We start from the raw sequence: 15,949 nt of genomic DNA on the forward strand, positions 1-15,949 counted from the left end.
GCCATGCCTTTAACTCTGTCCTGCCTTCTCTCTCTACGAGACTTCCTGTTCTTCGGGAATCCATTAAAGGCAGTTCTTGCATTAATGTGTTGCTTTCAATGTCACTCTGCATAGCCTGCCGTCTAGTAACCACCAAAGAGTTTTTGGCACACACTTTGCTGACACTAATGTCTGGCTCGCACCCGAGTCTCAGTACATTAAACATGTTGTCTCTTTTTACAGCAATTCTCTTTTATAGGAAAATACAGTTTACCTAAGTTTGCAACGTGGGGCACACACTCATTGTGTCCAATTTGATTACAATTCAAACATTTAAAAGCTTTGGGCAGCTTTTACCACCACTCAGATCTCTACCTGCTGGCTTATTTGCGTTGCGCTAGCTCCCCTGTGTGGCTTCTTTGTGGTTTAGGACCACCCCCTAACCACGCCCTCAAACCCATGTGGCACGAAGCAAAGACTGGGTTTGTTGTTGAAGGCGTCCACACTCCCCTACGGATCAGCATAAAAGACAAGGTCACAGAAAAATATAACATGTGCAGTATTACTTAAAGTACAATTATCTTTTATCTTGACTTTTTATGAAAAAAATATTGTGTACCCCAGTGTCCTTTCACTAACCTGGTCATGGGGTAGACTCTGGAGACTCTGGGGTCACATAGGTGTCTGCCATAGTTAGAATGTTGTGTGCAGGCCTAAGTTGTGTGCAAATATTAACAACACAATACAATAAAGGTTAGTTGCTTTTCAAATATCCACTGTTAAACACTGTTCTTAAGATTTTAATGCTGCATGTAAAACTGATCTGAACCACTATCCTGTCAGAATATTTGGTCTATTTGGTTCTGGAAGTGATTTGTGTACTTACCTTTTTAGGCTGCAGTCAATTACTATCTCTCTTTCTCTTTCTTAGAGATAAATGGTTGATGTAGATGCCGGTACATGAAGACGGGACTTCAGCAGATGAACCTATTACCTATAAACGTATAAAAACCTCTAAAAAAATACTTTAAAAACTGGAAGAAAGTAATGCATTGAACTGAAGTAGAGTGAAAATCAAACACACATTTCCCTAGTTTTTATTTCTTGCATCTTTTGGACCTAAAAGGAGAAGCACTGAAAGTTAGGTGACATACAGCATCCGGTTTGGCTGATACACTATATGGCCAGAAGTATTCACACACTCATCCAAATCATTAAATTCAGGTTTTCCAATCAATTCCATGGCCACAGGCGTAAAACAACAAGCATCTAGGCATGTAGACTGCTTCTACAAAGATTTGTGAAAGAATGGGTCACTCTCAGGAGCTCAGTGAATTCCAGCGTGGTACCGTGATATGATGCCACCTGTGCAACAAGTACAGTCATGAAATTTCCTCACTACTAAATATTCCACAGTCAACTGTCAGTGGTATTATAACAAAGTGGAAGCGATTGGGAACAACTGCTACTCAGCAGCAAAGTGGTAGGCCGCATAAAATGACAGAGCGGGGTCAGCAGATGCTGAGGCACATTGTACGCAGAGGTCGCCTTTCTGCATATTCAGTCACTACAGACCTCCAAACTTCATGTGGCCTTCAGATTAGCTCAAGAACAGTGCATAGAGAGCTTCGTGGAATGGGTTGTCATGACCGAGCAGCTGCATCCAAGCCTTACATCACGGTCCCTTTCTGTTTCAACATCACTGAGCACCAGTGCACAAAGCCAGGTCCTTAAAGACATGGATGAGCAAGTTTGGTGTAGGAGAACTTGACAGGCCTGCACAAAGTCCTGGCCTCAACGAATGCACTTCTGAAAGAATGGTCAAATTACCATAAACACACTCCTAAACCTTGTGGAAAGCCTTTACAGGGTTTAAGCAAAAGGTTGCCAGACTATGGCTTAAGAATGGGATGTCACTCAAGTTCATATGCGTGTGAAGGCAGGCGAGCGAATGTAGTGTATATAGTGCTGCACATCATCTGCATAACAATAGAGGTTAACACCATGTTTGCTTATAACTGTGCCCAGTGGTAACATGTATATTGTGAATAATAGTGGTCCTAAAATAGAACCTTGCAGTCAAATCTTACTTTTGTATATTTTGAAGAGAAGTCCTTTACATTTAAACTGGTAGCGTTCAATTAAATATGATTTGAACCACATTAGGGCTGTTCTTGTGATTACAATCATGTTCTCTAACCTTTCTAAGAGAATAATGTGATCTATCATATCTAAGGCTGCACTGAGGTTGAGTAGAGCTAATAAGGACACACAGCCCTGATCAGAGGCAAAAAGGAGATTGTTTATCTCGACTAAGACAGTCTCAGTCATTTGGCAGAGTCTGTACAGGTTCAGCAAATTGCTGAGCAGATATTTTTCTCTAATTCTGGCTGTCGAAGTGGGTAGAAAGCTTTGCTCTAAATCATTTACATTTATGGTATTTAGCAGACGCTCTTCTCCAGAGCGATAAATAAAAGTGCTTTGCTATTGTATAGTTTGAGAAGGCTAAAAATTCAAAGATACCTCTAAGTTTAGACTCTACTATTCGCCCAAGTACTCTCCAAGGTGGGTCTTCGGTCTGCGTTTAAAGACAGCGAGCAACTCTGCCGTTCGGACACCCAGGGGAAGCTTGTTCCACCACTTTGGTGCCAGGACAGATAAAAGCCTGGAAACTTGTCTTCCATGGATTTTGTGGGATGGCGGGTCGAGCCGAGCTGTTCTTGAAGCTCAAAGGGCTCTTAACATAAAACTTGGCAACCTGTGAACTTGCTTAGTTCACTAAGATTCTTAAATTCTAGTATGAGACCCAAGCAAACCCCAGGGTGATTAGATTTGCAGGAAGACTAAGAAAAAAATGCAAGCATGCATATGTTAGATTGATAGGCATGACTACCAGCCAAGACAAGCATTGTCACGTTGTGACCAATTGTGAACTGGGGTGGGTGGGGCTAGATTTAGTAAGATACAGTACATTCACCAACAGAGATACAGCAGTGGCTAAAGCTGGAGTTCTGAACGCATATGCTCATCAATCATGCTGCTTTTCTTTACGGTTTTAATTCTTATTTTCAACCTTGGTAAGTTCATTATTATACAACATGCTAAAACCAAAATATAATATTTACCTGAGTCTTTTAAGCTATAAAACATGTGTCAATGTGAAAATATTGAAATATTAATTTTCTTGACTTTGTAGGTGAAACTGCTGACACCATCAGTCCAGACCAATCCTCCATCTCTTTAAGTGAAGGCTTTAAAACCACACTGTCCTGCACATATGGTGGTTCTCCTTACCGCCTCCACTGGTATCAGCAAAAGCCTGGATCAAAACCAAAGTTTCTTCTACTGATTGTTGTGTCTGGTGAACATGTCACTAAAGCTGAACCTGCTGACCATCGACTGTCCATCAGCCTTCAGAAAAACAATGAGAAGTCTAGAGTGAGTCTGACGATCTCCTCTGCTGCAGTGTCAGACTCTGCACTCTACTACTGTGCTCTGGAGCCCACAGTGACAGGAAATCCAGCTTCACTGTACACAAACTGTAATGATGTAAAGTCTGGCTTTTGTCAGGAGGGGGAGCTCTTCTTCTAAAATATCTTTCCTTTCTTCATTCATCAGTTGAGTCAAGATAAGATAAACCATCTACAGCATGTCAATGATAGAATGGGCTTTAAAAAACTGTTAAAATAAAGTGCATGTAATGAAATCTAGGTTTTTGTTGCCAGTTTTGTGAGACATATTTTATTTTATCATATTAGTCTTTTTGTATTCACAGGTACAAGATACTTCCCACTCAGTGCATCACAACTATATTTTCCCCTTTTTACAAATATAATTGCCTATTTAATAGGGTGATATTTTGTTTTTTTAATAAAGGTGACTCCAGGGTCACACCGTGGTAAGAATGTTAGGGAAGGGCTTAGGCCTGTGCTGTTATTTTTATTTAAATGCCAATATAAACAACACAGTACAATGAAGATCAGCTGCTATTCAAATATCCACTGTTAAACACTGTTCTTATAGTCCAACAGGCTTTAATGCTGCATGTAAAACTGAACTGAAACACTGTCCTGTCAGAATATTTGGTCTTTTTGGTTCTAGAACTGTTGAACTGCTGCAGTCAATTACCATATCTCTTTCTCTCTCTCTTCCTCAGACGCAGTTTGACCAGTGATTGATGTAGATGCAGGTACATGTAGAACAATAGTGGCGGGACTTAAAAACATGTGTTTAAAGTTGTAAACATCCGCACACAGAATGTAAAAACAAACACTGTTATAAATTCGACATGAAATGCTGGACATTTTTGACATACATACATCAGCTTGTAACAGGTCCAAGTACACAGAAAAAAAAGTCCCGGTACACCTAACAGTAAATTATAAGTGTGTGCCGGCCCACGTCAAGCAGTGATCTTGTATCACTAGTCTTGTGGGTACTAGTGGGTTACCAAACTCAAACTAGGGAAAGAGGTAAAACATGTTTAACAGACTACCACATTGTCCTTACACTGTTGCACTTTGTTGGGTCCAACAGTGTACAAAATTCTTCATTTTCACTACTTTTAGTGTGAGTTCAGTTCCAATCTTTAAAGCAAAATGTGTGTTTTTACAACACCTACTAGATAAGCTTAGAAGTGACTGAGAACTAAAAGTAGAGGTCAAGGAGGTGGAGCTCTTAGACGCTACTTCTTGATTTCTTTTTTCCTTTTTGGGTTCTTATTCGGTCACTAGGCACAGAAGATCTCCCATCATGCTACCAACTGTTTACTTTATATTGCTACTGACTGTAGGTGAGCAAGTAAAAATTACATGTATTATATTTGTTACTACTTCATACTATTGTATTGTTTTTATATGGTGTTTTGAGTTTGTTCACACTTCACTCCTCTCAATAACAAGATATTGTGTGTAATCTTTTCAATTTGACAATTTTACCTCACCTGGTTTTAAAATGTTGCTCTCTTTTCAATATCAGGTAGAGTGAATTCAAATACAATCAATCCAGTGGAATCTGAAAAGCAGGTTTCAGTTGGCAACAATGTAACCCTCTCCTACAGCTACCCTGGCAATGTTTTCATGTTTTATTGGTATCGCCAATTTCCCTCATCAAAGCCAGACTTTCTCCTTTATGTAAGTGGATCAAGCAGTTCACCTAAACCAGGCTTTTCTGCTAAGGTTCAGAACAACAGAGTGGATCTGGTGATCTCCTCTGCAGCAGTGTCAGACTCTGCACTCTACTACTGTGCTCTGGAGCCCACAGTGACAGGAAATCCAGCTTCACTGTACAAAAACATGGCTTTACATTTCTATAATGTTTGCACAATTACTGGCAAGTAATTTTTTGAGGATTATTTTTATTAAATCACCAACTATAATGCTCTGTTTAATCCACAATGTTAATAAACCTCAAACATGAATGTTTAAGAAAGTAAAAGTGAGGTTTTGGCTTTCTTCGGAGAATATCTACATGTGCACAATTATTAATTATAAATATAATTATAACAGCTAAAAGAAATCAACACACATTTCCCAATGTCACTTTATTTCAATTTGTTAAAGTGAGAATTACAAACAACTCAAAACTTTGCAATAAACATTTCCGACATATAAAAAAGAATCAGTGACAGATATAGCCACCCTTCTTTTCAATAACAGTGATAAGCCTTCCATTCATGGAGTCTGTCAGTTTCTTGATCTGTTGATGAACAACTTTTTGTGCAGCAGCAACCACAGCATCACACTGTTTAACACAACATTAACACTGTTCAGGAAAGTGTACTGTTTTCCTTCACTGTAAATCTCCTTTTTAAGGAGAGTTCTTCACAAGTTCTTAATTGGGTTTAGGTCAGATGAGGGAAAGAGCCATGTTATAAGTTTTTCATCTTTAATGCCTTTACTGGCTAGCCATGCAGAGGAGTACTTGGATGCATGTGATGGATCAATGTCCTGCATAAAAATCAATGTCTTTTTGAAAGATGCAGACTTCCTTCCTGTACAGTGTCTTCTAAATACTGGCAGTAGGCTTGGGAGTAGATTTTGAGCCCATCTTCAACTCAAAAAGGTCCAAACAGCTCATCTTTAATAAAACCAGCCCATACCAGTACCCGAGCTCCTCCTTGCTGGCATCTGACTTGAAGTGGAGCTCTGTGCCCGTTACTGATCCAGCCACGAGCCCATCCAGCTGTTCCATCAAGAGTCACTCTCATTTCATTTTCACAGCAAAATAACAGCTTTTTTTTACTTTTACACTTTCTTGCTCTTAGATATATACTTATAATATTTATTTCACTTTCAACATTTAAAGGACTTTAAATTCAATGCTACATATTCAAAACAAATATGATCACCCCAGTGAGTAGCCAAAGGCAACAATGGCAAGGAAAAACTCCTTCAGAGCTGGAGGACGAAACCTTGGGAAGAACGAGAGTAATAATAGTTAATGGTGGTAATGGTGGCTCAGCAGTTAATTTAATTCAATTCAAAATGTATTTATATAAAGTCTTTCAGAACAAATGTTGTCAGCAAGCGCTTTACAGAGATCCAGGTCCACGCCTCTTATGAGCAAACACCACAATGGAGGTGGTTGCGACAGTGGCAAGGAAAAACTACCTCATACTAAGATGAAGAAATCTTGGGAAAACCAAGACTCAGTCCGAGGAACCCATCTGCGTTAGGTCAACCCGCACAGCACAAACAAACAAACAAATAACATTACACAAGGAACTAGACAGATAGATAATGAAGAGCTATAGCTAATGTAGGAACAGGTTATGAAGTATTAGTGTGAGTGGGAGCTGGACATATGCTCAGTGTTAATGTTAAAGTCCATGCTGATTAAGTATGTGTATGTATAGCAATTGAGTGTGGTAGAAGTGGATCATTGCAGAAATCCAGAGCAGAACCATAACATCGCAGGGCAGTGAAGAGCCAGGCTGAGTGAACATCAGGGCAGAGCAGAGGGAACAGGGCACCTCAGCACATGCAAAAGAGAAAACAGAAATGAAGAAAAGAAAGAAAAAAAGAAACAGGCCTGATTCTGAAACATAAATGAATGGACACCTCCAGACTGGACGGCAGGGCATCTCAGTACATGTAAAAAACAGAGAGAGAAAGGGGTTAGGATATTAGTCTTGGAACTCTGCTGAGTAGTAGGACAGATCTTATACCAAGACACAGGACCTGAACCAAACAATGGCTACTCCAGGTAGGCAGCTCTGGACATGGGGGGGGGAGACAAAAGATGAAGAATTTACATTTAGTGACTGACCTGCAGCAGAAATAGTTAGAGAGACCACAGTAATAGTAATAAAAACCTGTATTTCAGAGTGGGACAGCACAGTGGTGAAATGTAATCAGAGCAGGGAAGTTGTTCCAAAGTTGGGGGGCTTTATAAAGGAACGTTCTTCCTCCTGCATTGTTTTTTCTAATAATAACTGATAATAGGCCAGCATCTTGCGAGCGGAGTGTACGTGGAGGTAAGGAGTAAGACGTTCCCCCAGATAATGTGGGGCCAGACCATTGAGAGAGTTATATGTTAAAAGAAGTATTCATAACCAGTGTAAAGATGAAAAAATAAGACTAATATGATCAAATTTCCTAGCTCTACTTAGTACTCTGCCAGCAGCATTCTTTACAAGCTGGAGCTTATGAAGTGATTTACCTGGACTTTCAGCCAACAGTGCTTTGCAGTAGTCCAGCCTCGAGGTTATGAATGCGTGCACCAGCTTCTCACCCCCCCCCCTATGTTTACCACAGTATTATCGTTTATATTTTTATCTTTATGAGGAGAAGAACCTCTGTTTTATCGGAATTAAATAAAAGAAAATTAAGTGTCATCCAGTTTTTAAACAGTCTGTTATTTTGCTGGGACACAAGTCCTCATTAGGTTTAGATGATATGTAAATTTGGGTAATATCGGCATAACATTGAAAGTTAATACAGTGTTTATGGATTATTTTACCCAGCTGTAAAATATAAAGAGCAAAGAATAATGGGCCCAGTACTGATCCTTGTGGAACACATTTTACTCTATTTTACTCTAACCTATTGAGAAGAATTTCATGATCTATGGTGTCAAAGGATGGCAGTACTGCCCCTATCAAGGGCGGAAAGTAAATCATTAGTTACTCTTAGTAATGCTGTTTCAGTGCTATGTTTTTGTCTAAATACAGACTGAAAAACATCATAAATGCTGTTGTTATGCAAATAGGTGCATAGCTGCCTAAACACTACTTAAATTCTGGCGACAAAGGCTAAATTAGAAATTGCTCTAAAACTGGCAAAGTCACGGGGGTCCAGATTAGGCTTTTTAATAATGGGCTTTATAATCACCAATTTAAGAGATTTAGGTATGAAGCCCATGCCAAGAGATGCATTAACTATGTCAATTAATGGTTTACCAACCTTTGGCAATGCCTGTTTAAACAACGGTGTTGGTACTGGATCTAATACACATGATGCCGATTTAGATGAGTTAATTATATTAAGCAGGCCTTCTTCTGTAACTGGGCTAAAGTACTGTAGGTGTGCTGTGGAGCTAGTGTGCCAGAAGCACTCTAGTTTTGTGTCACCATTTCCATTCATAGCTACAAGCTGTTTGTTTTAATATGTGTGTATGATCATTATACCACAGAGCTATCTTTTTTCCCTAATTTGTTTTATCCTAATTGGCGCAACACTGTCAATATTAGAGCGGAGAATAGAGTGTAAATTTTCAGGCACATGCTCGAGAGCTTTGTAATGGGAAGAAGATTTTTAAGTCAGGGAGGTTATTAATAAACAAATTCGCTGTTGCAGTTTTTATGGTACGTTTGCTAATACAGCGGGGCGGGTGATGGATATTCTGGTTAAGAACCATTTCGAACATGATAATGGTCAGATATGGAGTCATGTTAAGAGAATCTAACTATATTTTCTGCCTCAATACCCAGTGTTAATACCAAGTCTAGTGTATGGTTACATTGGTGGGTGGGGCCTATAACATTTTGATTGAAGCCTAAAGCATCCAAAATTTATTTGAATGCTATTTTCAGTGGGTCCTGATTGTTTTCAAAATGAATGTTAAAAATTAATAACGTTACCTACAATTATAACTATCAGAAATAAGAGCTACTGCTGCTAGAAAATCAGCAAATTCAGTATATGGTCCAGGAGGACAATAAACTGTTATGGGCCTGCCAAATTAAGATTAAGCAATTTAAACGGGGGGGGGGGGGCATGGCATTTAAAGTTGTATATTCACACGTCTCACAGAATTGTCAGTAATAATTTCATTTATTATTAAATTTTTTTATGAGGATGCAGTTGCGAAACCACTGGAATGTACGAGGTTGTGCCTGGCGGGAGCGGTTGGCCCCCATTTACACTCTCGCACAGTTCCTCGTTTTGTTAAAAGATATTAAGGATGGGTTTCCCCCTTTTCTGGTGAGAGTCGGCTGAGTGGAACTGCAAGTCTAGCTCGGTGTTTTACTGAGACGGCTGTCTCTTACCAGGATCGACGGGCTCTCCAGATCCAGTGAGTGGTGAGTAACAGCAAGTCTCATTGTGAAACTGAAGGCGTTCTGTCAAGTATGCTTTCGGTTTGTTTTTGTTGATTTTGAAATAAAGGGACATTTTTATACGGGACCTCAGGTGTGGAGTTATTTGACGAAAATTTCACAAAACATCAGCCTAGAATTGAAGAATAAGACTGTGTCTGAATCCCGACCATTATCTGGAAGGTGATTCGAGAGTTGGGGGGATTTATAAGAAAAGGCTCTGAGGCTTTCTGAATTATGGGAACTACTAAGCACCCTGTGATTTAAGTACTCGTGATGCATCATAATAAGAAATTGCAGGTATTCAGGAGCAAGGGCTTTGTACGTCAATAGTAGAGTTTTATAATCAATAGGTAATTTAACTGGGAGCCAGTGCAGTGCTGACAGAATGGTAACATTTTCTAGTTTTAGAAAGGACCATGGCTCCAGCATTTTCCAACTAAATGAAATTTAGTTCCTGCTTGAACAACCTGACAACAGTGTATTGCAATAATCTAGCCATGAGGTAATAAAAGCTGGTACTACTTTTTCTGCATCATGTAGGGATAAGGAATTTCTTAGCTTGGCAATGTTCTAAAGATAGAAGAAAGTAGAAGCTGTCCCAGTAATATTACTTATATGTGGGTTGCTGCACTACATGAGTGTCAAGACAGAAATGTCTAGATGTTTATCTATCATACATCCCGATAGATGATGGGTAAAACTTGAAGCTCAGCTACTGGGTTTTAACCACTGTCAACAGGCGAGGACAGGCTGCTATATTCTCAATCAGTTGCAAGGGCCTGATAACATGCATAGGAAGACCAGCCAGGAACAGGAATGTCCCATTAGCAATGCCATCTGCAGGAGCCTGAATTTACTAGTGCCTTAATTTCTGCCTGGGGATCTTAATTTGATGCAGTGGTATATGACTACCAAATTATACTTAAAATAGTCTAATTTTAGCATAGGTTATGTACACTTAACAAAATCAAACTTAGAGTTTAGTACTATTTTAGTACAATTTCAGGATAAGTACAAAAATAGTCAGTCAATCATTTACACATTTTAGTGCATGCATCATTAGTGTGGCAACAAGTACACTTTAGTGTACTGTAGCATAATAAAGTTTAGCATTTAACTTTTTTTCACTACAGCAGTCCACTGTTTGAATAGTAATTTACTCTAAATAAAATATTCTAATAATTTTAGAAACAAGATTTCTGATTTTCAGATGCTGAGTTAAAGCTTGAAATACATGTAATAAATATAAAACATGATAGTTTACCTTTTACGTTTACATTTTATTCATTAATAAATTAGAAGTACTAAATGTAATGCACTTTTCCCTTTTTTACACCACAGGGTAGATTTTTGTTATGTTTGATGTTTAGCTGTAATGATCTACTTAATCTGGCCATACTTCCAGATTTAATGCTGTTATGAAAATACCATATTATCCACATTTACAGCCTCAACAATTTGATTTGAATCTTGTAACATAAAACTTTGTGTCTGGTGAACGTGTCACTAAAGCTGAACCTGCTGACCATCGACTGTCTATCAGCCTTCAGAAAAACAATAAGAAGTCTAGAGTGAATCTGACGATCTCCTTTGCTGCAGTGTCAGACTCTGCACTCTACTACGGTGCTCTGGAGCCCACACTGACAGGAAACCCAGCTTCACTGAACAAAAATGTTTATGATGTAAAGTCTGGCTTTTGTCAGGAGGGGGAGCTCTTCTTTTAAAATATCTTTTCTTTCTTCATTTATCAACTGAGTCTCAGGAGATAAACACACCTACAGCATGTTGATACTGCTCAATGATGAAAACTGTCTGGCTTAGTGTGCAATGTTCTGGAGAGGATCTTATATAGTTTCTGTTTTCTTTTAACATATTAGTCTTTTTTATGTTCACAGGTACAAGGTACCTCCCACTCAGTGAATCATAATCATATTTTCCCCTTTTTTATAGATATCAGTGGATCTTTAAAAGCATTTAAAGCTCATTCTCATGTGTCCCTTGGGAAATGCAGTTGCTGTAATAGGGTGATAGGGTCACACTGGTGTCCACCATGGTTAGAATGTTGTGGGCTTCAATTAGGCCCAAGTTATAGAAGTATTTTATTTTTATTTACATGCCAATATAAACAGCACAATACAATAAACATACGTTGCTATTCAAATATCCACTGTTAAACACTGTTCGTATGATGTGTCCAACAGGCTTTAATTCTGCATGTAAAACTGATCTGAACACTGTCTTTTCAAAATATTTAGTCTGTTTGGTTCTAGAACTGATTTATTTACCTTGGTGTTTAGGCACTTTTAGGCTGCAGTCAATTACCATCTCTCCATCTCTCCCTCTCTCCCCGTCTTTCGCTTTCTCAGATGCAGTTTGACCAATGGTTGATGTAAATGCCGGTACATGTAGACCAATAGTGGTGGTCAGAATGTGAGACTTAAACAGATGTCTTTAAAGTTGTAACAATCCGCCCTCAGAATATGTAAGCAAACACTGACATAAATTTGACATTAAATGCTGGAGCTTTTAACTAACTGACACAGAAAAAATGTCATGGTACAGCAAACTTATAGAAGTGCGTACTGGCCCACTTCATGCACTGATCTTGTATCAATAGTATCAGTGGGTAAATTCCAGTATCCTCGCTTAGGCACTAACTATGTAGGACGAATGAGGAAATTACTTTTTATCAATAGTGGAGTGACAGTCAACTGTAAAACAGACTGTAGACTGTAAAATGACTATAAAAAAGGTTGCATATAATTACAGTAAAAACACATTTTCTTTATCTATTTTATTCTAATACTAACATGGACAATTTCTACCCACGTTTTAGGACTAGTAAAATCGCTGCACGCGGTTGACATATGATTTCTTGATCTCCTAGCCAATGAAAATAAGCATTTATGACTTTCATTATGATTTTAACAGCTGTGTATATTTCAGATGTCACAAAGCAGTGTTTCAGAGATTGTTAGTAACAGTAAACAAGGAATGTAATTGCAAAATAATGGAATTTATGAATGTATGATCAAACAAGCCATTATATTCAATAAATTCAATTTATTTAAGTAATAACAACTCAATGGTCAACTTCAGAAACATTTAAACACGCAGCCTGCAAAATGTACACACTGAATCCATAGACAGATTTATTCTTTTAGCCTATGGGGGAAGAATTGTAATTTGAAGTCTATAAGCGGATGTCTTAGATATGGGCTTACCCCAGCTCCCAGGTGAAACAAATCAGAACACAATACACACATAAATGGACTACAAACATGGCGTCAGACATAAATGGCTGTCAACACAAAAGTCCTAGAACATGAAGCCTGTGGTACGTGGCTCGGGAGCGCCCCCGGGGTGGGTGCGGCGACGCGGACCTGACAATAAGATTAAACCTTGGGTATCTCCAGAAACTTGAAACTTGATTACAGACACTACCGCTCGTTTTTTCTGTTTAACTCTTATTTATATCTTTAAGATTTTATTTATTTGATGAGGCAACTTTGTGAAGCTGTGCCCTCTGGAAATATGCTTGTCAGGAGAGTTTTAGTCTGTTTTTTCGCAGTGAAAGTGCTTTTCACTTTCCTGGTCCGCCACTGTGCAGCATGGCCACTTTGTTTACACCCGGGATCAGCTGATTGCGCTGAAGCTGGCCGGCATGTAGACCAGCAAAACTAAGAGGAAGAGGGGAGTGGAGACGGACGCACAGAGGATGCAGAGGTGGAACAAAACAGGGCTTGGGGAAAGCGGGGTGAGGCGACTGAAGCTTTATGGGGAAAAGAGGATATAAGTTGCATCTTCCCTTTCATCATGGGCAACGTGAGGTCGCTGGCAAATAAGATGGACGAGCTAACAGCGCTAGCCAGAAGTGAGAGTACCAGGAGTGTAGTTTAATGTGCTTTTTGGAGACATGGCTACACCAGGATATTCCGGATGACAACGTTTCCATCAATAGCTTTCAGACGATTCGGGGGTTGTTGTTATCATGGCTGTTTACGCCATCTGTAACTAGGGGCCGGGGTCAGCGACAGCTTTGGGCATGCACAGTTCACAGTGTGGACGTGGAGTGGTGTGGGTCTGCTCTGACTGTGAGACTTAGCACTGTAAGTGTTGTGGGACGGGGCTCATGGCAGCACTCGCTGCTGAGAACAGTAACTGAAGAACGTGCTTTTACCTACAAAAGTTTCCAGTAACACCAGAAAAAGTATTTTTTTAAAGTGGCTTTTTTGACTCACAGTGCTCAGTCTCACAGTCAGAGCAGACCCACACCGCTCCATGTCCACACTGCAAATGAATTGCGCATTTACAGAGCGGGATGTAAATATAAATAAACTTCAATGTGACACAAAAATAAATCCCTGCATTTAACGTAAACAGTCTCAGTCACTCACTCACTCAAAAAACAAACCAAAAAATAAGTAACTGATGTTCCTTTATTCTACAGCTTCGAATACAAGCAAATGAACAATTGTGCAAATTAGGAGATGAATAATATCCCGGGGTGAATAAGAAACTACCAGAAGACTGTACAAGTAGAAAAACTTTAACTTGGATAAAATAATCAATTAGATAGCTAACAATGTTTGTAAATTGATGTGGTTGTAATGTGGTGCAGGGTTTGAACCCCTGCCGCCGTGTTGGCGGGCCGACACGCTACTGAGTGAGCTACCATGATCACGTGACCAACGGACCCAAGTGCAGAGTCTTTGATCTTAGAGCAGGCAGAATGGAAATGAGAAATAAACCACTCAGGACTCAAACCCAGGCCGCCGCATCGCAAGGCTGATGCTCTGCCGCTTCACCAAAGCAGCAGCTTTCAAAGCGGCAAACAAAAGAAGCGTTTAATGTTTAAAACAGTCTGGCCAGAGGTAATGTTTAAAACAGTCTGGCCAGAGGAGGATGGGTCCCCCTTGTGAGTCTTGGTTCCTCCCAAGGTTTCTTCCTCCAGCTCTGAGGGAGTTTTTTCTTGCCACTGTCGCCGTTGGCTTGCTCACAGGGGTCTTTGACGCTTCATGTTATTCCTTCTTTCTTCTCTGTCCCTGTTCTTTATTAAGTACTAATTATGTAAAGCTGCTTTGTGACGACAACAGTTGTAAAAAGCGCTATACAAATAAATTTGACTTGACTTGACTTGACTAAAGGGGTGGATTTAATAAATAAGTAGACGTCACGTCTAACGAGAAATAAAGGCGGGAAAACAAACAAGGGATGCCAGGGGAGAGCTGGCTACCTCTTTAACACTAGAGGGAAATACAACTGAGGGCAAAAAGGATCTCCCAAAAGAAACGAGAAAACTGGGAAGTTACAGGGAAGGCAGACACTCCTGCCTTCCTCTGTAAAACAAGTGTATGTGTGCAAACATGCGCACGCACGCACACACACACCAGGGAAGACAGACACTCCTGCCTTCCTCTGCTACACGAGTGTTTGTGTGCTACACGCACACACACACACACAAAAACACACACTGCACAGAAACAGGGAGACAGACTCGGGAGAAACACATGAAGGGGAGTGAGACACACTCAGCCTTCGACTCGAGAACTACACAGACACACACGACCAGAGTCAAAAGATCCAGCAGTGGAGCAACTGGATCTGTGTGCCTATATAGCCTACTGCCCAGGTGTAGGGAATTGGGCTCAATTACTGGCTGGGGTGACTCGGGGCCTCCCCCTGGTGGCAGGGGAAGGCCTTGCCCTAGAGCCACCCCTTAGAGTGGTCTTGTAACATATGGACCCTGTCAGATCCTGCCATACATGGAACAGAGACCTTTGTTAAAGCTTTAAAAACAAAATGTCTTTGAGCTGCATTCCTCTGTCCTTATACCAAACATACCAACAAATGTAGGAGAGGTCTTTACTACATGAAAAGTTGCACCAAAAACTCATTAAATGCTGGAGTAACCAAGATGTTTCTGTGCTCCCTGGCTGTATTTATGTTAATATTTGGTAAGTATAGATAATCAGATCTTTATCTATGTGAAATTTATTACTGAGTGTGTCAGTGATCAGTTAGGTTAAGTGGCAGTTCATCTGATGTAAATGTCTTATTATTCTTTTTTTCTCCACAGGGAACTGTTCTGCATAGTCAGTAACACCAGTGAACAAAACACAGGTTCACACTCTTAAAGATGAGATGAGATGAGTTATTATATCCTACAAGTATGAAAATGTGCAATATCTGCAGTGGTATCATCAGTTTCCTGGATCCAGACCAGAGTATTTGCTTATGATAGTTCCAGTCACACGTGCTGTAAGCAAAGCAGGCCCTTCTTTTCCACAATTCAAAACTACAGTGATGGGAACTGGAAATAGAGTGGACCTGCAAATCTTCTCTGCTGAAGTATCAGACTCTGCACTCTACTACTGTGCCCTGAGGCCCACATTGACAGGAAACCCAGCTACAGCATACAAAAACACA

The sequence above is a fragment of the Salminus brasiliensis genome, chromosome 9 (genome assembly GCF_030463535.1).
Source record: "Salminus brasiliensis chromosome 9, fSalBra1.hap2, whole genome shotgun sequence".
In the NCBI taxonomy this organism is placed as follows: Eukaryota; Metazoa; Chordata; class Actinopteri; order Characiformes; family Bryconidae; genus Salminus; species Salminus brasiliensis.